This window comes from Rhea americana, unplaced genomic scaffold (genome assembly GCF_003343005.1).
Source record: "Rhea americana isolate MKP2758 unplaced genomic scaffold, rheAme1 scaffold_3, whole genome shotgun sequence".
Classification (NCBI taxonomy): Eukaryota; Metazoa; Chordata; class Aves; order Rheiformes; family Rheidae; genus Rhea; species Rhea americana.
Window position 1 is genome coordinate 6735029 of NW_028186423.1, and position 23827 is coordinate 6758855.

Sequence of the window (23827 nt, forward strand, 5' to 3'; positions counted from 1 at the left end):
ATCAGAGAAACTATGTACAGTGTTTGGATTTAAAATGTAAACATCAAAATTTGGGGTCCTAGTTCTTCCAGTCACCCAATCGTTTTGATTTCACTGCGTCTTATAAGAAGCATATACTAAGACAGTAGTGTATTGCATACATAAATGCAAATGTATACACTCACTTTCTATCAAATAATAACAAAGAACTTAGAAGACTAATATGCTTCTCTATAAATTCAAAATAGGGCTCTTGTAAACAAGAGATAACATGAACAGTGTGTTAATTCTAAGWGAACTCAGAATAGAAAACATTAATTTATTTACTTTGTAACACAAATAATACAAATACTTCAGTTGTTTTGTGACAAATACAGCACCAGTAAACAGCTAAGGGAATAGAACAACAAAATATGCTTTGTCACACCTGATTAYCTCCTCTGTGTACTCTGGTATTTCAGAATGTTTAAACATTTCTATATACCAAAGTGTAATTTCAAGTACAATTGAAAAGAAAACCAAACCAAACCAAACCAAACAAAACAGAAATATTCTCTTTTCCCTTCACTTATGAAGTTTTTACTTCCTTTTTTATAAATTTAGCACATTGTTCTTCTGCATTCAATCTAATTATCATTAACCTGAATGACATTATTCCAAAGTACACACATAAGCCTTAAATTTAATCTTGGATTAATCATTCTAATGCTAAGCCATATATAGGATTTTTTTTTCTGTATTTCTTCTCAAAAATTCATGCTAATAGAATAGTTCTGTAATTTACACAATAATTTTCTATATGTGTATTATCATTCCTGACTCATTTAGTTAAAACACTCTCAAACATGAAGTGTTTATGTAATTTTCATATATTTCACATTTTACAGTTTTCTACTATTTCCTAATTTCTTACACACTTAGCATCTTATTAAACAATTCTTTATGGAAGAAAGACTGATGTTTTCTGATTAAATCTTTATATTGCTTCTTCAGGTTTTTTTGCAGTTCAGCTGTAAAGTCTGGTGTTGTTCATACTGTTTTATATAACAAATTTATATYCATTTTATCTGAATGACAATCAGTGTTGTTTACACAGATGCTCACAGTACCTTATRTTAATTAATTTTCAATTATAAATTAAGGAGTTGATTGGAAGATCATATTTCTCTTCTACTTGTCAATTGACTTCATTTTCTCTCCAGTGTTTTTCTCACACATTTTTAATGTATTCATTTGATTTTCAATTAAGGAGAGGGAGGCTTGAAAAGATCATATTTCATTAATACTAATTATTGAATATCAGTTCTTTTTCCTTTTTTGCTTTTTTTTTCCTATCTCCAAATAACTTTCTCATTTTGCCTCTAGGATATGAGTTTCATTTTTCTGTAAGGAAAAAAAAATGTATTTCTTTTACTCGAAGGCAAAACACCAGATGCTCTCCAACAATTARTAGGAAATTATTTGCTAGTTTTTGAAGTTATTTACAGGTTAACAATATTTTAAGCTGATACAAAACATCTGWATATATTGAGACAGATTTCACTGAAATTACATATTTTGAAATATTCACAACCACATAGTTTTAAACTATCCAGTTGCAAATAAYGGCAGCATTGACTATGTTCTCTGCACAGACATATCAAAATGTTTTGGATTCAACTGGTTTTTAAGATGCTAAATTTTTATCTATGACATACAATTTATAACACAAAAAGTCATCAACATTGCAGACAATTTCTAGTATTAAAATTCAGATATAGATAATTTACATAGTGCTATGCTAAGTCAAATGAAATAGTAATATAGACCAAGAAGCAGGAGAAAAGATTCCCCAGCTTTCCACAGCTTCCATCAGCTTTACCTGTTTCAATCACTTATTTCTGAGAATTTTTTAACTGAATATTCATAAAATAAACCTTTTCTTGCTATTCTTTGTTACAGGCCACGACAAGTAACATACTTAAGGTTTGCCTCAACATAGTTGCGTTATTATTATGGGTTTTTTTGTTTTGTTTTATTTTTCTGTTTTGTTAGAAAGAGTGGGTTTGTGCAGCACAGAAGAGAGCTGATTCTTTGTTTATCTGGGTTACCATGGATCATCTTGAATCCGTAACGCTTAAACACCTTTTTATGGAAGCTATATCTGGCAGAGCAATCCAAACCTGAGTTAGTACATGAGCAATTAATCAGCATGGACAGTCAGGAGCTCAGTGTTTGAATTTGCTCCACGGCTTTCTCCTATTTTTCGGTATAGATATATCAAGAAGGTGTTTTGGAGAGCTTGTTCAAAATAGGGAAGTTTCTGGACTTCTACACTTTCTACACTTTCTACACTTGACTTGTGTAGAACAAGACAAAAAGTTCTATTTTTCAAGGGTATATTTAACAAGGGGAAAATTTGTGTTTAGGTCACTTATTTAATATTTTTGAGCCAGACTTGAGCCACCAAAATGTACAGAATTATCCTCTCTCAGCTTATTATTTGTATGTACTGAATAAACATAGCTTTAGGGGTTAGAAAATACTGGTGACTTTTTTTTTTTAATGTATTCATTTCAGGAAAATATGCTTGTGGAACAGATTTACTATAGCTCTATTTTAAGGTATACTTAACCTGGGAGTCTTCATATATTTATCATTACATATTTGTATAATAAGCATGATTTTTATTTTTCTACTAAAAAGTAGGACCTTTACTGGCCTGGGTAATGATATAAAAGATATCATTTATTTGAGAGTTTAATGTTTAATCTAAGCACCAGTTGTCCCCTGTTACTTACACTGAGTGATATTCTACCTATTTCTTCCCACAGTGTAAAGGAGGAGGGATTAMCCGAAGGTTATTACTCCTTCACATCTCTGAACCGATACAGAGCTGAAACGAGTTTGCCTTTAGAAGCATATGAGAAATCCAACTGAAAATAGTAGATCTCTTTAGAGACAAATTRTTGCACATGAGCATATTAATATGAAAAAAATCAATGAATGAATCTAACCAGAAGAATACTAAAATGCATGATATAATAAAAGACATGAATCTATGAAAGGTATAGTAGTAGAAATAAAAGATTCACTTACAGTTACTACTGTTTAATAATTCTTTATCTTCTTCACCATTCTTCATCAATACCGCTGCTAAAGATGGTCTTGGAGGGCTGATTTAGAGTATGAATTAATGACTTTTTTCCAACTATCTCAGCAGAAACTCAGTGGTATTCATCCTTTGTGCACAGAAGAAATATAATGTGCATCCAATGTTATTGTTTCCTTCCAGATAAAGCTATGTGATTATGTGGTTACRTACACACATTCAGAATTTCTAATGCAACATCAATACACAGTCAAATAAAGAAAGTAGTAATTCTGTTGAGACTTCTTTATATAGAATTTTTGTATGTCTATGACAGTAATCTTACAAAAATAACTATTCACTTAGGCAAGTAAAAAATAGGTATAGAATCTTTAAAAAATGCTCAAACACTAAATTACTCTTTCAAGTTAAATGTGAGTCATCTGAGTCATCAAGTTAAGTGTGAGTCAGAGCAGTATAATTATGGGTAGAAAAACAGTGATAATTTGCACTGTCATTGTATCAGTAAATAAAAGTTCAATTTCTTTGGTTATCAATTGGGCATTTTCAAATTTGATTGAAAAGCTATTTTGAAAAAAAAGAGATTTTGTTAAAAATCCTTTATTATGAAATAAACTTTTTTTGATTACTTAATTTGTAAGAAATGTTCTTTACTTCCTTCTGAATAGTTTTATAAACATATAAATATAAATATAGTGCATAAAACAAAACTCACAACTTCCTAGTCATAAAAATCTACTAGAATTTTATATAGTGGWATAGAAAACTGTTTGAACATTTTATAGCTTCTATTTTAAAGTGTCTAGATTAATATCTATGGGTTAGATTTTGCTGTGTAACTGTCTAAAGATGGAAGAGGTTAAAGTGACTCTATTATCCTACTTAAATAGCCACTATGTGTGTATCTTTGACAGATGAATAGATAAAGATATATCAAGTAGAAAGAATAATGGATAAGCTATATTATGGCTCCCCATTCCTTCTACCTTTTATACAGAAGTTCAGGAAATATTCAGTACCTTCCATATCTATCTTAAGAGGTAGTCATGCTATCCTGTTTTTTGATATCACTTGTTCTCATACCGTATTTTCAGCCTAAATTAGGAAATGAACAAAAAAGATCCTTACTCTTATTTTTCCAAATAGCAGGATTATTCCAGTGATTTATTCTTCTATATGAGTGATTTCTAGAAGTACCTTTACTATGAATAGTCAGTTTCATTTCATTTAAGGTTTATACTTTTGGATTCAAAAACAAACATCTCTCAACTGATCTCTGTTTGGCTTTGGTTTCAATTATTTGAAATTTTACCAAGTTTTCTAAAACACCAACTTAAGCAGCCCCCTGGCTGCTTGTAGACCTTTTGCAATTTTGGACCGGTCCTTTGATTTTCCTGACTTGTTAGTTTTGGGGTTTATATGGATCTCTTTCCTTAAATTAAAAAAAAAAAAATCTCAATTTCTTTTGTCTACTTTCCCCTGTTACAATTTCAAGCTGAATTTTGTGGTTGCTGCTACATTACTCTTCCACTGATGCCTCTTGGACTAAATACTGGGCGTAACCCAAGACCAGGTCAGAATGATGCTTTTCCTTGTGAGTTCTGAGACTTTTTCTAGGAAGCAGTCATTTGTTTTCTCCAAAGCTTTTACATCTACTTTTCACACAGATAAGAAATTAATTCAGCATATATGTGGCTGGCTGGAATGGCTACTGTGTGTCCTAACTTTGCAGCTTGTCTAATGTCACTTAACATTTCCTGAGTAGTCATCATCCTGCTTAGGGAGTCAGTAGTACAAACCTCRTACTATGCTTTTATTTGTGAATTCCAAAGATTCTGAAAAGCTTCTCTTTTCTGTAAAATTTTGGTGCTGTTCCCCTTTACATAATCCTTCAAACACAGCACCACTCCCTCATGTGTACATCCTACTGTATCACACCTATAAAGTTAGCCTGGCAATACAGCAATCCACTGTTTATCTTACTTCTACCAGAAAGGTATGATATGGCTTTTTTCTCAGATTTGCTAATGGATGCCAAGCATTGCGATTACCCATTTTAGGCCTTTAGCATTGGTGAGAAGAATTCACTTTCCACTAGTTCATCACTTCATATTGTGCACGCTAGTCAACCGGCTCTGCCAGCAGTCTAATTTGCCTCTGTTATTTATTGCTACTGTGCTGTTTATTTCCCTCCTGACCTTTTCAGAACTGTATTGAATATTCTTTCACTATCCTTCTATCTCTTTCCTTGCTTCCTAAATTAAAGATATTAYTTTTTTTTTCCTTCTATTGCAGCTGCCTGTATTTAGGCTTATAGATTAAAATGGTGAATGTATTTGAAATATTAAAATGTGTATGGCATACCTCATTCACCACTATTACAGGATTTTTCACAAAAAAAGCTCTACTTTTGAAATGTAGTATAATAATAAATTCTATTATTATATTGAGCTGTTTTRTTCAGTTACATGCTATGGTAAAAAACTGTAGCAAGTTGTAAGACATCATGTCTATTTGCAATATAGTGTGAAACATTATCTGTTAATGACTTACAYTCAACTGGTCTAAGAGATGATATGGTTTATATTGCTAGCCAAATTTACTTTCAATTTTACTAGAAAAGAGTAAACAATGTATTCATTGAATATCCTGGCATTTCTTTGCGAACAGTATATTGCTTTTCCAGCAGAAAAAATGGAGTTGTATCGAGTTATTCTTGACTGGACACACATGCTTTGAGATAGACCTATCTGATCTGATTTGTACTGCCAAGCCCATTTCTGATTAAACAAGGTGTATGTGAAACCAAGCATAGAAAGTGCTTCAGTCTACTGCATAGTATAAATAGCTGAGGTTAGGTTTATAAACATTAAATATTTCCATAGAAGCATTCAAAACAGCCTTTCAAAAACGCTGCTGCCATTTGGTGTGCATTTGAGATTGCAATTTAAATAATGTTGTCTATGTCAATGACCTCTATTCTATTGCCTGACACAAATAATCTTAGTGTAATGAAAATTGTATGCAAAACTTAGAAAGAGTGATCATTTTGAAGTTTTGTTCTCCTGGTATTCTACTTAAATTTGTTGACAGTTTTACTATAACATTATGTTTTAAAGCTTATTTGGAAACATGATGTAAATTACTCCATGTGTGTGGGGGGGTATATTTTATTCTCARCTTTTAGATAGCTTGATTTTTTAATAAAAGATATATAACTTAATCACCTCATATGACATCCTCAGTTTACATATAATCAAGTTTCTCTAATATGTGATTACTATGATTCCACTTTGGACTATTTGAATGTGCTGGTGAGCAAGTGCGATATTCAGTTAACTGAATAACAGCTAACAGGATTTTTCTGCAAAATGGCAAAATGGATAATGTGTAAAGATTTGACTTCCACTCTTGCAACGAGAAGCATTTATACCCTACAATTCACGTGGTGTGGTGAGTTAGCAACTCTACTCTCTGTTTCTTTCCCTGTTACAGTAAATGACTCAAAAACTTTCAAAGAGTTTCTGTTCCTAGAAAAAAGTAAGGCAAAATAAAACAAACAAAATATGGGATTCATCTCACCAAGCAGGGCACATGTGTCTCTGCAAACAGGTTGGCCAGCCTGGTAAGGAGGGCTTTAACCTAGATAGGAAAAGGGGAGGGGAGAGGCATAGAGACAGGGTAGTCAGTRAAACACAACTTGGGCTGGGGGGCCTCCAACRGGTGCATGCAGCTGGGGATGTGCGTTTGGAACATGGCTACRGGGGACCCACCTACACCCTTCCTGGGAAACCTGCAGGCATGACCAYCTCTYTGAAATGCCTGTACACCAGTGCACGCAGCATGGGGAACAAACGGGAGGAGCTGGAGAYCTGTGTGCGATCGCAGGGCCRTGATCTCAYTGCAGTCAYGGAGACACAGTGGGATAGCTYRCATGACTGGAACGCTGCCATGGATGGACACGTGTTTTTTATGAAAGACAGGTCAGAGAGGCGAGGTGGTGGAGCTGCTCTTTATGTGAGAGAGCAGCTGGAAYGCATCGAGCTCTGCCTAGGAGTGGAGGAAGAGGAGGGAGTTGAGAGTTTATGGGTAAAGATCAAAGGGCAGGCTAGCATGGGGGACACTGTTGTGGGTGTCTACTACAGGCCACCTGACCAGGAAGAGGAAGTTGATGAGGCCTTCTAYAGACAGCTGGAAGTAGCCTCACGATCACAGGCCCTGGTTCTCATGGGGGACTTCAACCACCCTGACATCTGCTGGAGGGACAACACAGCAAGGCACAAACAGTCCAGGAGACTCCTGCAGTGCATCGGTGATAACTTCTTGTCACAAATGGTGGAGGAGCCTACGAGGAAGAGTGTCCTGCTGGACCTCGTCCTAACCAACAAAGAAGGCTTGGTTGGAGATGCGAAGGTTGAGGGCAGCCTTGGCTGCAGGGACCACGAGATGGTGGAGTTCAGGATCCTGCAGGAAAGAAGTAAGGCAACAAGCAGGACTGCAACCCTGGACTTCAGGAGACAGGACTTTGGGCTCCTCTGAGACCTAATTGGAGGAATCTCATGGGTGAGCAAGGAGCTCCTGGCCAAATTCAGACAGAAGAAGAAAGTACACAGAATGTGGAAGACCGGACAGGCTACTTGGGAGAATTATAGGAATGCAGTCAAGAGTATGTAGAGATGCGGCGAGGAAGGCTAAGGCCCAGCTGGAGTTGAGTCTTGCAAGGGATGTCAAGGACAATAYGAAGGGCTTCTTCAGATACGTCAGCAGCAAGAGGAGGACTAGGGAAAATGTGGGCCCGCTACTGAATGGGGCGGGGGCCCTGGTGACAAGGGATACCGAGAAGGCAGAATTACTGAAYGCCTTCTTTGCTTCTGTCTTCACTGCTAAGGGCAGCCCGCATGAATCCCAGAGCCTGGATGTGAGGGAGAAAGTCCAGAGAAGGGAAGACTTTCCTTTGGTTGAGGCGGAAAGGATTAGAGACCTTCTGGGCAGGCTGGACATCCACAAATCCTTGGGCCCAGATGRGATGCACCCACGGGTACTGAGGGAGCTGGYRGATGTTGTTGCCAGGCCWCTCTCCATCATCTTGGRAAGGTCCTGGAGAACTGGAGAGGTGCCTGAGGACTGGAAGAAAGCCAGTGTCACTCCAGTCTTCAGAAAGGGCAAGAAGGAGGACCCAGGCAACTCTAGGCCCACAAGCCTCACCTCCATCCCTGGAAAGGTGATGGAACAGCTYGTTCTGGATGTCATCTCCAGGCATATGGAGGAGAAGAAGGTGATCAGCAGTAGTCAGCATGGATTCACAAAGGGGAAATCCTGCTTAACCAATCTGATAGCCTTCTATGATGGAGTGACTATCTGGGTAGATGAGGGGAGAGCAGTGGATGTTGTGTACCTTGACTTCAGCAAGGCTTTTGACCCTGTCTCCCATGACATCGTCCTAGAGAAGCWCAGGAAGTGTGGGTTAGAGGAGTGKACAGTGAGGTGGATTGAGAACTGGCTGAGTGGCAGAACTCAGAGGGTCRTCATCAGTGGTGCAGAGTTTAGCTGAAGGCCTGTGGCTCCTGGCGTCCCCCAGGGCTCGGATAGGGTCCTATCCTGTTCAACTTCTTTGTCAACAACCTGGRYRAAGGGACAGAGTGACTCCTCAGCAAGTTTTGCTGATGATATCAAGCTGGGAGGAGTGGCTGACAYASCTGAGGGCTGTGCTGCCATTCAGAGAGACCTGGACAGRCTGGAGAACTGGRCAGAGAGGAACCTCMTGAGGTTCAACAAGGGCAAGTRCAGGGTCCTCCTGCACCTAGGGAGGAATAACCCCATGCAGCAGCACAGGCTAGGGGCTGACCTTTTGGAGATCAGCTCTGCAGTGAAGGACTTGGAAGTGCTGGTGGACAACAAATTGACCATGAGCCAGCAATATGCCCTTGTGGCCAAGAAGGCCAATGGTCTCCTGGGATGCATTAGGARGAGTGTTGCCAGCAGGTGGAGGGAGGTGATCCTGCCCCTCTCCTCAGCACTGGTAAGGCCTTATCTGGAGTGCTGTGTCCAGCTCTGTGCTCCCCAGGACAAGAGACATGGAGCTACTGGAGAGAGTCCAGTATAGGGCTACAAAGATGATCAGAGGGCTGGAGCACCTGCCCTGTGAGGAACGGCTGTGAGAGCTGGGCCTGTTCAGCCTGGGGAAGAGAAGACTGAGGGGGGATCTGATCAATGTGTACAAGTACCTGAAGGGAGGGTGTCAAGGGGACAGGGACAAACTCTTTTCAGTTGTCCCGTGTGACAGGACAAGAGGCAATGGGCAGAAATTGAAGCACAGGAAGTTCCGCCTGAGCGTGAGAATTTCTTCCCTGTGACAGTGACGGAGCACTGGCACAGGTTGCCCAGAGAGGTTGTGGAGTCTCCTTCTCTGGAGATCTTCAAGGCCCACCTGGATGCAACCCTGTCTACCATGCTCTAGGTAACCCTGCTTGAGCAGGGGGGTTGGACTAGATGATCTCCAGAGGTCCCTTCCAATCTTGCTGATTTTATGAAAATCCTATGACAATAGAGTATTTCCCSAATTTAACTAAAATTTGGTAACCTATAAGTAGAAAAAAAATACATATATTTATTTCTGCATAATGCTAATTTACATGTAACAAAGGTAGGTTCATACATCTGAAACTTCTTCATGATAAATATATATATATATATATATATATATAAAATATTATATATATTTATCATGTATATATAAATTCTCTCAAAACTCTTCTAGCTATTTCAGTCAACCTTAGGCCTCATAGGGTGGTTCATGACAGCCATATCTTCCTAGTCAGACGGTTTTGCTTGGATGCAAAACCACTGCAACCTGTTACTGGGGATTATGTGTTAACTGGAAGAACATTTTTAGTATTATTGTTTTACTATCTCACACAGTTATTTTAAGACTAAAATGTTTTCAATAAATGTCTTGAACACTCTGAGTGCTTGTGTTCTCTAATTTATGTGTGCATAAGAGCAGAATTTCACCCTAACTTTCTTTTTTTATCCACAGGGGTATACATAAATGCAAATCCCCTTGACAAATAACAGAATCAACTCAGGACCCTGTACTGAAAGCTTGTAAAGTTAAATTAGCCTAGATACCCATAATAGGCATACTTTCCYACTTACAAAATCTTCCAGAACATCTGCAAATATCTGTAATACTGTTTACATAATAGTTTTAAAACTTCAAAAGTTTTCTGGGAGAGGGTCAAAAAGGAAATACTAAAGCTAAATGACAGCAGGAAGAGAGAAGTGAAAATAGGTATTACAGCCTGTGGCTATATAAAACAGGATAATGTAGAAAAGAATTTTGTGAAAATAGGTAGGAATAAATGAGAAGGTCCTACTGCAGACTGAATTTTAAACCCAAATGTTTACACATAACATTTTTAAATAACTAGCATGATCATAAGTACATTTAAAGTTTTATAATCATGTATTCATATAATCACACTTATAAACACATAGAATTTGAGTACCATCTCTTTATATGTAGGTATGATTATAAATGAAAGTAAAATTCTTCTATTCTTATTTAGGTAGCATTTAACATATTTAATTTCTATTAATTTAATTTTATTTAATTTAAATTTATTTAAGTAAACTTGTGCTTTCACTCGGGGTAGAAATGGATCACTTATACAAATATTACCTTACCTGGAAGCTGCAACCCATAATGTCTCTGTCTCCCTTTATCAGTTCTGTTAAGTATAAATACATTTTCTCCTTTACTGTTCTCATTTTCTTTCCTTCTTTATGTGTTTCTGTATTTGGAATTGGCTTAATGTTAGCAAAACAGTATGTAAGACAACCTTAAGCAGGTCCTTTTGGTAATTTCAAGTTCATGACTCTTTGAGAAGTGAGGAAAGAAATAGTTGCTACAAGTGACTGCTGATATTTGGGAAATAACTGCAGGAACTAGAGTGTAGTAGGTATTCCAAGCCCACCCCAGAAGGGTTTGGATCAAATGAATATCAATTAAATTATTTTATTTCCAGTGGTGGTGTCTCTGAAGTTAAACTTCCCTGATTTCCTAGAAATGACAGTTAAGTTATATTCTCAGCAAGTTCAGCATGCTTAATGAACTCCTTGGGGAAACCAGAATATCTGTAACACAATTAACTTCCTATTCTTATGTAAATGAGGAGTTTCAGGGTCCCTAATGGAAGCCTGTTTTTTGGCTACAGTTAGCAAGTGTATGCTATTAAATGACACATGGAGCCTTGAGCTGAAATTTAGACTTCACTAATTTATGCTGCGACATGTTCAAAGCTGCTTTAGAGGAATATGAAACACAGTTGTTTAAATGTATCTGAKGAAATGGGGATTATTACCCCTGGCTAGACTGTCGTCAGCAGTCTGATTACCTTTGCCTTTCCTTGGTCTTAACAGAATGAACACACTGACACATTTTCAAGGGATATATTTGCAATAATAATACTTTCGCTTTGGGTTTCTTTATTAGCATTATCCAGCTGAGATTATTGATTTAAGATGGAAAGAGACCAGTACAGTAAATTAGCCTATATTAATGTTTTAGATTGTATGTGCRCATTTATGTGCATGTAGTTAAGTCTATCTAATACTGAAAAGAGCTCTAAGTCAAGTAGATAAGGTCCATGCCACTTGTAAAGGAAGAAAAAAAAATGAGATACATAAATTTAATAGTCTAAGAGAAATAGAAGGCTGAGAAAACAATATACAAAATGAAAAGAGGATGTTACGGAATAGCTCAAGTTTTATTGTTGCTAGTAAAGTCCYTTGAGATCTGCAGATGAAAAGCCCTCTATAAATGCAAAGTACTATTGTCTCAGAGGAACAAAGCTATATGTCAGTTCCAAAGCATGAAAATACAATCAGGTAAAGTGGTCCATGCTATAACCACAAAGTGAGATTCGATTTAGAGCTTAATACCCATCTTTAAGTTACCTCGCAAAATTGCTGAATCCAAGTTAGGCCCTATCTTCTAAAATTTTATATAACTCATATTCACCAAGTGTCAACTAGGTGTCTCAATTTCACCGTGGTGCTTAACTGTGTCAAACAATTCAAAAGAACTTCTTCTGTTCTGAGTAGAAGACTAAGTGGTCTGAAACATAAACTACTGGAGATCTTTATTATGAAAGTTTGTTAAGTACTAGTCAGATGCAAAGCATAGCTAACAGCTGCTGTTATCAAGTCCAAAGTGTAGTATTTAATGTGCAGTGATCTAAAAGCATAACTGATGGCTCAGACCYTTACCCTCTGCCTTTATATTTGCAGGGTACCTTGCCATATTTAGGAAGAACTGTTGTGAACACATAAAAATATGTATCCATCTTATGAATCATCTTTCTTGAGAATGGCTCCTGTTTACATGTAATGTAAATGAAGCTACCTGAATACTTAGTAGTAAATTGCTGCTACTTCTGCAGCTCTGCAATTTCATTTTGTGCCTTCTTCACACAGAAAAGACCTAAATAAGRTTGCATAACCTACTAACATTTTGAATTTGTTTTGGACTTTCCACTTGTCTGAAAACAATAGGGAGACTTATGTTGGTGAGATATAGTAAAGGAAAAATTCAGCAAGAAATATTGACTCACAGCATGTAGGTATGTATAGTGGTGGGATGACTACAAAAGGGTTCACGCTGATACATTTTCCATGTACAACTGCTCAAAGTATTTATGCTATTATCACATGTGGTGTGCAGCTGGAGTAGATCAAAACCACAATTTCTTCTCTTCTGCTTAGTTAGTATGACACAATAGCTTGAAAAAAAATAGTCCCACATGACATTTTGCTATTTAAGGCTAAATTTTTAGTACACTGATATGTAGTCAGACTCTTTTTTTGCTAAAACTCATTTTAAGTAAAGATATGATACTATTTCAAAATTCTGCTAGGAATTAGTTTCCTTGCTATTTGTAGATTCAGATGCTGAAACAGTTGTGCAATAGCTGATTTCATAAAACTGAGCTGAACTGAGTAAGAATGCAAAACAAATGAATACATTATTTTCAGAATTAATTTTCCAAGGAAACAAAAATGCACATCTGCTAATTTGTACATACTGAAAAATAATTGGACCTGTCAATATACAAAGCAATTCTTTATATCATATAAAGAAATGTTAATCCATTAGTCATTTTGTCCAATATTATATATATCACTACTACGGCTAAATGGAAGGAAAGCTGTCTAATAAGCCTAGTAAACAAGTGGGTTTCCTTTTCTTGCAAATTTAATATTCAGGATAGCTAAAATGTGTGCTATTTTCATGCTGTCATGTTCTCAGCAATATTTGCTGCTTACTTCATTAATCAGTAAAATGAATGGGGAGAAGCCAATCAGAATACGTATCTTTTTTTCTTTTTTCTTTTTTAAGTACCTATGACGTATCTTTCCAATTTCTTTACTTTTTTCTTTTTTCTTTTTTCTTTCTTTCTTTTTTTTAACTAGTCCTTCAATTATCCTCTGAAAGATAGCTCTGAAAAAAGATGATAATTTTGAGGATTTTAGCAGCTTTTAGTCCAACCACCAAGTCCATCAAGATATTGCTAACTGTAACTGGATAAATGCATTGTCCTGTACAGGGTTTGCTTACTTTAAAGGGATGCAAACATACAGTCATTCAAATTCATTATTCCATATTAGCTTTCATATGTTGGCTAATGCAAGCCACAAAGTGAAAGAAATGTAGTATCCAAAATCATAAGAATTTGAGTTCTCTACCTACTCTTGCATATCTATGTGTTGTTTGTTAAATGTGTATTGTATTCTTTACTGTGACATACATTACTGAATACAGAATAAGGATTCTATTCAATTTATCAATTTTAGTAGGCATTCAGTTTAACATTTCTCTATGTCCATGGGAGAGAGCACAGAATTCCCAAATAATTGAAGTTGGAAGGGATCTCTAGAGATTATCTGGTCCGACTGCCCTGCTCAAGTAGAGTCAGCTAGAGCAGATTGCCCAGGATCATGTGCAGTCTTGTTTTCAATATCTCCAAGGATGAAGATACCACTATCTGTGTAACTAGTTCCAGTGTTCAACTATGCCCACAGTAAAAAAGTGGGGGGTTGTGTTCAAGTAGAATTTCCTATGTTTTAATCTGTGCCTATTTCCTATTGTCCTGCTACTGAGAAGAGTCTGGTCCTGTCTTTTTGGCGCCTTCTCATCAGGTATTTGTAAACATTGATAACGTCTACCTAAGTCTTCTCTGCTCCAGRCTGAACAGTCCTAGCTCTCTCAGATTATCCTCGTGAGAGATGTTTCGGTCCTCAAATCACCTTTGTGGCCATTCACTGGACTTGCTTATGTAAATCCATCTTTTTCTTGTACTAGAGAGCTCAGAACTGGACAAATGCCTCCTCTGGATGCAGCCTCACCAGCACTGAGTAGAGGGGAAGGATTACCTCTCTCTTCCTGCTGGTCCTATTGCTAGAGCAGCCCAGGCTGTTGGCCTTCTTTGCCATGAAAGCACATTTCTAGCTCATGTTCAATTTGTTGTCCACCATAACCTCAGGGCCTTCTCTGCAAACCTGTTTTCCAGCCTGTACTACTGCATAGGGTTATTCCTCCTTAGATACAGGACTTTGCACTTCCCTCTATTGAACTTCATGAGGTTCCTTTCCACCCATCTGTCCAGCCTGTTGAGGTCCCTCTGAATGGCAATACAACCTTCTGGTTTATCAGTCACTCCTCCCAATTTTCTCACTTCTGAGAGTGAATTCAGTCCCATCAACTGGGTCATTAACTAAGAAGTTAAAAAGTCTTGGACCTACTATCAGCTCCTGGGGTTGTGACTGGCCTCCGGTTGGACTTTATGACATTATTAACAACCTTTTGAGCCCAGAAGTTCAGTCAGTTTTCAGTCCCTCTCATTGTCTACTTTTTTAGTTCATATTTCATCAGTTTGTCTATGAGTATGTTATGCGAGATAGTGTCAAAAGCCTTGTTAAAATCAAAGTAAATAACATCCACTGCTCTCCCCTCACCCATCAATCCAGTCATTTCATCATAGAAGGCTGTCAGGTTAGTTAAGCATGATTTACGCTTTGTAAATCCATGCTGACTACTCCCTATCACCTTGGTGTCCTTCATGTGTCTGGAATTAGTATCCAGGATTAGTCACACCATCCCAGGATTGACTTTGATGTGAGACTGACCTGTAGTTTCCTGGACCCTCTGTTTTGCCCTTCTTGAAGGTAGGAGTGACACTTTCTTTCTTCTAGTCCTTGGAGCTTCTCCTAATAACCATGACCTTTCAAAGATCATCAAGAGTGACTATGCAATGACATCAGCCRACTCCTTCATCACTTGCAGATACATCCCATCAGGGCCAATGCACTTGTATATGTCCATTTTGTTCAAGTATTTCCTAATTTGATTCTCTTCCACTGAAGATAAGTCTTCCTTGCTCTGGATTTCCCCTCTGCTCTCAGTGGCTTAGAATTCTTGAAGATCAATCTTACCAGTAGAGACTGAAACAAAGAAGTTAGTCAGTATTTCTTTCTTTTAAGACTCCTTTGTTACCAGGGGCCCTACCCCAGATTGCAGTGGGTCTACATTTTCCCTAGACTTCTTTTTCCTGCTTATGTACTTATAGAAGCTTTTCTTGTTGTCTTTCATGTCCCTGGCCAATTTTAACTCTAAATGGACTTAAGCTCTCCTAACCCCATCCCTGCATGCTAAGAAAGTGTCTGTATTTTTCTCCAGGGTTACCTACCCCTAAATTCAGCTCTTGTATACATCCTTCTTATAGCTGAGTTTAGTCAAGAGCTCCTTGTTCATTTGTACAGGCTTCCAGMCACCTTCACTTGATTTCTTGCTTCTTGGGATGTATTCACTTTCCCGGGCCTTTTATCTCATGCACTTTTGATGTTAGAGATGGTGTGTGGCTCCAGATTGTAATCCTTAATCTTAACTACCTACTCACCAGTGTGTACACAAAACAGCCACTAGTTCACAATGTAGATATCTTGTCAAAGCAACTAATGAAGTCTAGAAAAGTTTTCATCTTCCCTACCTGCAATTGATCAGTTGGTTTCTACTTTCYACCTATGTTTCGATTGGATGTAAACTGATCTAATGAAATTTCAAACTTCTAGGTCACTTATAAATATTCACACTTAAGTAAATTTAAATCTGCACCTACTGCTCAATCCCCTCACTAATTTARAATGAAACAAATCACTTCTCTGGAATTCTCTATTTTTGTCTTTAGAGGATTAGAGAAGACCAATATAGTCTGTTTAGTAGAGAGACCTAATCAAACCCTAGTGAATAAGAATAACACTGAATGTAGCATAGAGTACAGCAGCTGCAAAGGCTTTCATTCAAAATCACAACTCAGAGAAAAATTGAGAGAATCATTGAATCACAGAATTATACAGAATCACAGAATGGTTGAGGTTGGAAGGGACCTCTGGAAATCATCTAGTCCAACCACCCTGCACAAGCATGGATCATGTCCAGGCTGGTTTTGAATATCTCCAGAGAAGGAGACTCAACAGTCTTTCTGGGCAACCTGTCCTGAAAGARGACAATCACCTTGTATGTGATAGGCTAGTGATCAGAAGTGCTATGAATCTGAAATTGGATTCATTTGATCACATGTGAAAAATTACAGAAAAAAAAGGACCCTGATTAGCTCAGATACACAGGTTTGTATTTTAGGTGTCTAAAACAAGGTGAGATGAATTTATCTTCYACTTTCAATACTTTCTTCCTCCAGGTAGAGATTAAACTTACTTCCTCCATTTCCCAGGAGAAAAGCATAAGAAACGGAATGAAGTTGAGTCTATGCACAATGCTTCTGTTCCTGCCAGGCTACTGTGCAGGAAAACATGGGAGCTTCATGGTGCCAAACAGAAATCATCAAGAAAAACAATGATTTTAACCTTGACTTCAAGAGCTCTCCTGAGAYAGGATAGAATGTGGTCTGGAGCAGCACTCTGAAGGTGGTTTATTTATTTTACCAGTCACACTAATGAAGGAGGCCAGTGCAATTCTGCATGCAGAGCTGAACATTGCCAACACCTGATCTTCTTTCCTAATAGAAGCCTAAAATTGTTACTTCAGATTCTAATCAGAGATACTATGAAAGATGTAGACTGTACCTTTGTTTACTTAGTAAGTCATGAAGATCCCTACCTTATTCTTTTCAGATATTGTTCCTACTTGACAAAATTCGGGCAAAGACATACAAAGGACTAAGGTGTGGAGAAGAATGAAATAAATTATGACCTGTACAAGACCTTCCACTGACCCTTGGATGGAAATCAAAATGACTTAAGGATTCAGGCCAACCAGGTGTTTTTTGAAATGATTAMCTTTTACTATCTGTCCATAAAAAGGGTATTCCTTCATAATCCACATTCAGACAAAAATGAGACCTCAATATTTTTAAGGGGTTGAGAACAGAAGAGCAGAATACAGGTTACTATTATCATATATACATACTATGAATACATGTYATTAACAACTTTTCTTGTAACAGAAGTCTCTATAACTGAAGTATGAAGTTACTAAACCACAGAACCATCTTGACCTCTACATTTAATTAAAAATTCATTACTCTAGTCCACAGCAGAATAAAATGAGTCTTTCAGTGTCCTAGACGGTTCTAAGGTTGTCTAATTRTTTTCATTGTAACCTCTTAAGTAATCATCTAAGAAATATATAGTAGGTAAAAAATTTATAACTTCCTGTTGTTAAAAAGAGCTTGTTTTGAGATAATAATATAATAAAAACACATATTTTTGATGTAATGAGTAATCTCTCATTTGAGAACAAGATGATGCATTCTTTATCTTAGGATAAAAAATAACTTTGGTTCCTCGCACCACTCAAAGTTATGTCAGTCTCCTCTCGGTATAAATATTTCAGTGAAATTTTAGCTTCTTCTTGAAGGCATTTGAATATTTTTATCTATTTTAGTTTCCAGATGAATCTCTCTTGAGTTACCACTATCAACAAAGACAAAAGGAGGCACAGAAGATAATTGTGATTGTAACTAAAGAAATAGATAGCCTACACAATTTCTAGAGACTTAGTTTTGTACCATGAACTACCTACATTGTACAATTTTTCTCTGTGCGTAGGCTGTGACAGGGATTATGTTATACTGAGATTATAATTCCTTGTTATAAAATGTCATTAGCAATATTTGCTGCTTAAGCAGGGAAACTGCTGAGGACAGTCTCATACTAGGTTCAGTGAGATGGAGCAATAGAAYTGTCTTGTCTTTATGTTTTGGCTTAATAAATAATAATAATAAATAATTCTTATTCTGCCTGCCATTTTTATTGATTTGTATATGCAGTAGACCACAGAATCACAGAATGGTTGAGGTTGGAAGGGACCTCTGGAGATCATCTAGTCCAAYCTCCTTGCTCAGCAGGGTCACCTAGAGCATGCTAGACAGGRTTGCATCCAGACAGGCCTTGAATATCTCCAGAGGAGACTCCACCAYCTCTCTAGGAAATCTGTGCCAGTGCTCTGTCACCACCACAAGAAAGAAGTCTTCCTTTTATTCCRGTGGAGCTTCCTGTGTTTCAGTTTGTGCCCACTGCCTCTTGTCCTGTCACTTGGCACCACTGAAAATATCCCYCCTCAGTCTTCTCTTCCCCAGGCTAAACAGGCCCAGTTCTCACAGCCKTTCCTCACAGGGCAGGTGCTCCAGCCCTYTGATCATCTTTGTAGCCCTACACTGGACTCTCTCCAGTAGCTCCATGTCTCTCTTGTACCGACCAGTAGACAAACAGTAGCAGCTTCTTTGCTTAGACATGGAAGTTCAGAGGGAATTATCTCACATATCCATCCCCATTTTTTTCCTTATATTTCTGGATTGTGTGCTCTTATGAAAAAGAAATCTGTTGTCTTATACATCTGCTTCAGAAAGCAGGTCTGTCTTGAGTTTTCTGGTCTATATGTCTAGCATATGGAAGACATACTAACCTCTTTTAGTACAATTATATCAAAGAGGAGCAACAAGACTGATGTCACAAATGTTGTCTTATGCCCTCTCCATCAAATGATCAAGACATCCACTTCATAACTTCATCAATAAAGCTCATTTTTCAGTCAAGAGCTTAGTGAGGATCAGATCCATACCTTAAGCATGTCTTAATTACTTTACCATCAACCCTCTTGTGGGTACTGCGGTATAAAGAATGACTACGTACAGCYATCAACTAAAGTTTAGGGCAATTACCACTAGTAAAAGCCTTACTAAGAAAATAAAGTGTGCAACCTATTAAGAACAGAAACCTCCTATCAAACACTCATAAAATGTAGAGAAAGGGGATTGAGTTTCATCAGGTTGCAGAGGATATATACTGTATCATGTCAAACAAAACCGATATGTATTTGATTGTAAAAAGACATATGGCTTTGTTAAAAAATGAGAGCAACTCAGGATTATTATATACCAMGGACAATTGTGCTGTGAAAAATATCTACTGAGAGTACGAGGTCTATTAAGATTTAACTTCATTGGTCAGTGCAATTGACAGTGAGGTGTGAAAAGAGACCAAAGAGAAAAAAGGACTTGGAGGCAGCAAATCACATCTTCAAAATCCTAACAGATCTATCCTTTTTTCAACATTTATACTTAACTCCTCTTAATGTCAGTGGGAGTTATGTGCACACATAGAAAGAAAAGACATCTCTGTATGTAAACAGTCACTCATTTTTCAGATAAAAGACAAAAAAGAAAGAAAGAAAGAAAAAGAATAAAGACCAAATGATTTAAGTTTTAGAAAGCACTTCAAAAAGGCTTGTGTAGACTATGAATCAGGGTTATATTCAGAATGTCTGAGAAATTCTGACCAATATAATCAGGAATGACAGTAATTCCCTGTGCACTGTGATGGAAACCTAATCATTACTGCWACCAAAATAAATCTGTTCCCATTCAAACAATAGTACTATTAAATGCACACACAGTGAACTTTAGCAGTTGGGGAACATTTAATTCTTAACCATTCTCTACCCAGAGTCAAAAGCTGCATTTTTTCAGAGCTTTGAGTATGAATTGTTCATTTTTAAGCTGTAGATTCTCATGAGATTCTGACTAGATTAACTCCTCAACCAAAAAGAGCCTATCATTAGATTTCTATCAATAAAGAGAACAACAAAAACAAACAAAAAACAGAGAAGTAGAGAAAGGCATTCATTCATTTTAACTAGAAAAAAATTATTTAACTCTAAATTTAACAACCCATTTTAAAGTTTCAGATGAATCCATAATTTTCAGGAAAAGGTATTAAACTTTTACTATTACTGGACAGTAGTTTGACTGTCTTTTCTCTKGTTTTCAGGCCTTTTTTCTTTCTTTCTTTCTTTCTTCCTTTCTATCTATCTTACATTTAACGCTTCAGGGCATGCTTTCTGCAGGATGCAGGGAAATTTAGTTTGCTGTTGAATCCCATTAACTTTTATGTGATTTGCTTGGCTAAAATCCTGGTCATAATACTGAAAATGTTCATTTAAATCCCTCTCCTATAGCTTGCTAATACATAGACTTCTGCTAAAGAAAAGCAATAACTTCAGTCTAGATCTGAATAAATATRCTTAAAAATATATTGTATTTATTTTTTATTCACTTTTCTCACATAGTATTCCCTCTTTCTACTTAAAGATATTGTTCTGGCTTTATAAGAAAAGAAAGGATCAATTCTAGGAAAGAAAAAAAGAAGGAATAGCGGCTCTGCAAAAGGTTCTCTGGAAAACTATTGTATGTAATGCTGTATAGAAAAAGATCGTAGAGATGACAGACATTTACAAGATAATACAATATGATTTGGAGAGTATTTCCATGATAGTAGCAACACCAGAAAACTTTTGTTATTATACTTCCAGATGAAATATAAAAGATGCTTTCAGGTCCAATAATATATTTTATCTCCTTTCTTCCGTGTAACAGCATGCCCTGCCCAGCAAAAGAAGAGTAAGGTCTTTTTGCACCAATAACCAGTAGTCAGGATTTCTCATGAAGAAGTATCCAGAAGATTTTTTTTTACTCAACTATAATAAATTAATACCTGTGCTTTTGAAATATGATAAGTCCTGGGCTATTTTATCTTTCCAAGACCATATTACTGTCTTGTTTTGTATAAATATCTTTCAAGAAAACACCCGTTAATCTATTTTTCTTCTTGTTTTATTCTCCAGTAACTTTCAGGGCTATCTAGATACTGTCTATGATACATGGCTTGGATCTTTAGGTTGATATTAACAAAAATATGTTAGAAACTTTTTTGTGTTTGTTTTTGTTTCTTTTCCCCAAGCAGTAGTTGTTCTGATTTTATATTTCTTTTTTTTTCTTATTATTCTTCATTTTTCTTCATACATTGGCCAACATATTCCATTCCTAGAAACACTCTGATCCTACAAAATTCCATGTATTTGAAATGCAATGATTAAAAATGAATATAAAAAAATTAGTGGCATCACCTCTAACTAATCTAGAACCAAGATAACTTTTTTGTATCACATATGTTGTCGTGTTGTTAAGAAATATGACTGTGTGTTAACCGAAAAAAAAAATACTYACCTGAAACTACCTCTGAGGAGGGAAAAAAAAAAAGAAGAAAAAAAGTAATTGCTACAAAACCATGCCAATTCCATGAAGACAAAATTTTTCTTCATACACTAAAAGCATTGCAGCAAAGACATTGTAAAAGAGCTGAAATTAACTTTCTCCATACCAACAGAAGGACCTAATTCATTTACTATTTTTTGTTCTTTGACCCAGTTATGATTCTGCTAGCATTTTATGCAAAATAGAATGGTATCTGAAGGAGGGATGGAGAAACCTCTTTGCTGTAATAGGTTGGGAAATGAGGTACTCTTTCAGTAAGRAAGATCTGGATTCTTTAAGCACACTGACTGACACTGGTGCTTAAGTTAAAAGACTAAAAAGCTTAGTTCATAATCAGTGGAAATCAGTCATGAGAATTCCTTTYTGGGTGTTATAGTACTTCTACACTGATTACAGAAGAAGTCAAGGAAAACAGAGTTCCTGAGGCTGCATACATTGACTGCAAGACTTAAAAATGTGAGTTCGTCTTCTCTGATACAAGGAATAGATTTGGGTCTATAATTGGATCTCCGATGCCATTACGGATAACAAATTCCTGAAAATGGAGAGATTTCTCTGTGATGCTTTCTGTGAGTGGGATATATTCTGAATGCACCATGCCAGCAAAATAAACAGAGGAGCAGTTCTTTAAGTGTCACTGGATCTTAGGTATGGAATTAGCTTCTCTGGCTTGGTGATCCTGTTTTAGGTGGCATTGAACAGTACCAACAGAACTGTATGTATTTAAGGAACTGTAARTTTTGTAAATTTAGTTGTTGTCAAAGTCAAGAGGAAATTTGAACACCTGAATTTCTGAGTAAAGCAACACTGTGGTGTGTATGGATCCTATGCATCAACATCTCCCTCTGGCTGATGAATTATAGTTCCTCTTCAATTTCAATCATGGTATCAGAACTAAGAATCTTTCACATTTATCATCCATACCAGCTAATCTGGAACATGATCAGATAGCAAACAGCTATATATTATGAAATAGATATAAGAATATTTGGAAATACACTTTAAATAAAATTAAAGGTACATTTGGATTCCTATTACCSTTATGAGCTAGCACTCTTCAGTTTCCTGGTTTGTTTCTGTAACAACATATTACTTTTCATTCACATCTAATAGATAAGTCAAAAAGTCTGTAAGAACAGAATTCACTACTCATTGAGAATTCAATGAACCTGAATTAATATGAAATGTTACAGAAGACGAGGTCCCCAGCAGTTGAAGAGGTTTCATGTCTGGCACTCGTGAAAGGATGATGTTAATATTGTGGTCCATAAGTTATTTTAGAAAAGAAGCTACAACATGGGTATGTTTCTTTCATCTTGCATTATGAAAAGCAAATGATTTAAGCAAATTAAGATTTTTCATATTAATGTTAACATAATTTCTTTTTTTTAAGTGAGAAAACCTCTCAATGACAGATTGTAATTGAAAATAAAAGTTAGTCTAGACTCTGAATATATAAAAATGTTGTCATTGTCATTGATTTCATCATTTTGTTTTCCTTTGTGAATTCCAGACCTACAGATACTTAATCATGTTAAGTTGAGAGTTTTCAATTACCTTCCTTTTGAACTGATTTGATTTATATGATGTTTGATGGGACTTACTTCATTCGAGTTTTTTTGTTTGCTTGTTTCTATACCGCAGATATACTTCTGATGAAAATGAAATTTCAAGGTAAATAAATAATTCTTACAGATCATTACAGATGTCATTAAAAGCATGCACCAAAGTGATAGATAATGTGCTAAGTTATTTTTATTCTAAGGCTAAAAAAGGCTAGTTTGTAAGTGTATCATCAAGTAGAGGAGGAACAAAAAGAAAAATAAAGCAGAAAGTCATTTCACTGTTCTGAGCAAACCTGTCATACTAGCATATTAAGGAGACAGTAAGGCAAGTATGGGGAAACAAAGGCATGTTAATTGGCTTAGGATTAATCAAGATACATCCAAGCATGGGAGCACCTTCTCCTTTTATAAGATATTTGCGTTCTAGACAGTCAACTTAGCTCCAGTTCACACATCAAATTTCATAACAATTGATAATGAGTTAGAAGGTCAGTCTGGGACCTTACACAGCCAGCATAAGACTTTAGACCTATTCTCAGTGACAGCAATACTATTTTGATGGGTAA

The 23827-nt window shown here is 36.5% G+C and overlaps 1 long non-coding RNA gene across 1 annotated transcript in view; it reads right to left on the reverse strand.

Moving 5' to 3' along the window:
• Positions 1-15515, reverse strand: part of LOC146593306 (uncharacterized) — a 34104-nt gene extending 18589 nt beyond the window's left edge. The window contains exons 1-2 of the long non-coding RNA XR_014896426.1: positions 15257-15515; positions 3058-3200 (exon numbers count right to left, since the gene is read on the reverse strand). This is a non-coding gene — a long non-coding RNA (uncharacterized LOC146593306). The remainder of the gene's footprint in view (positions 1-3057; positions 3201-15256) is intronic.
• Between the last annotated feature and the right edge of the window lie 8312 nt (positions 15516-23827).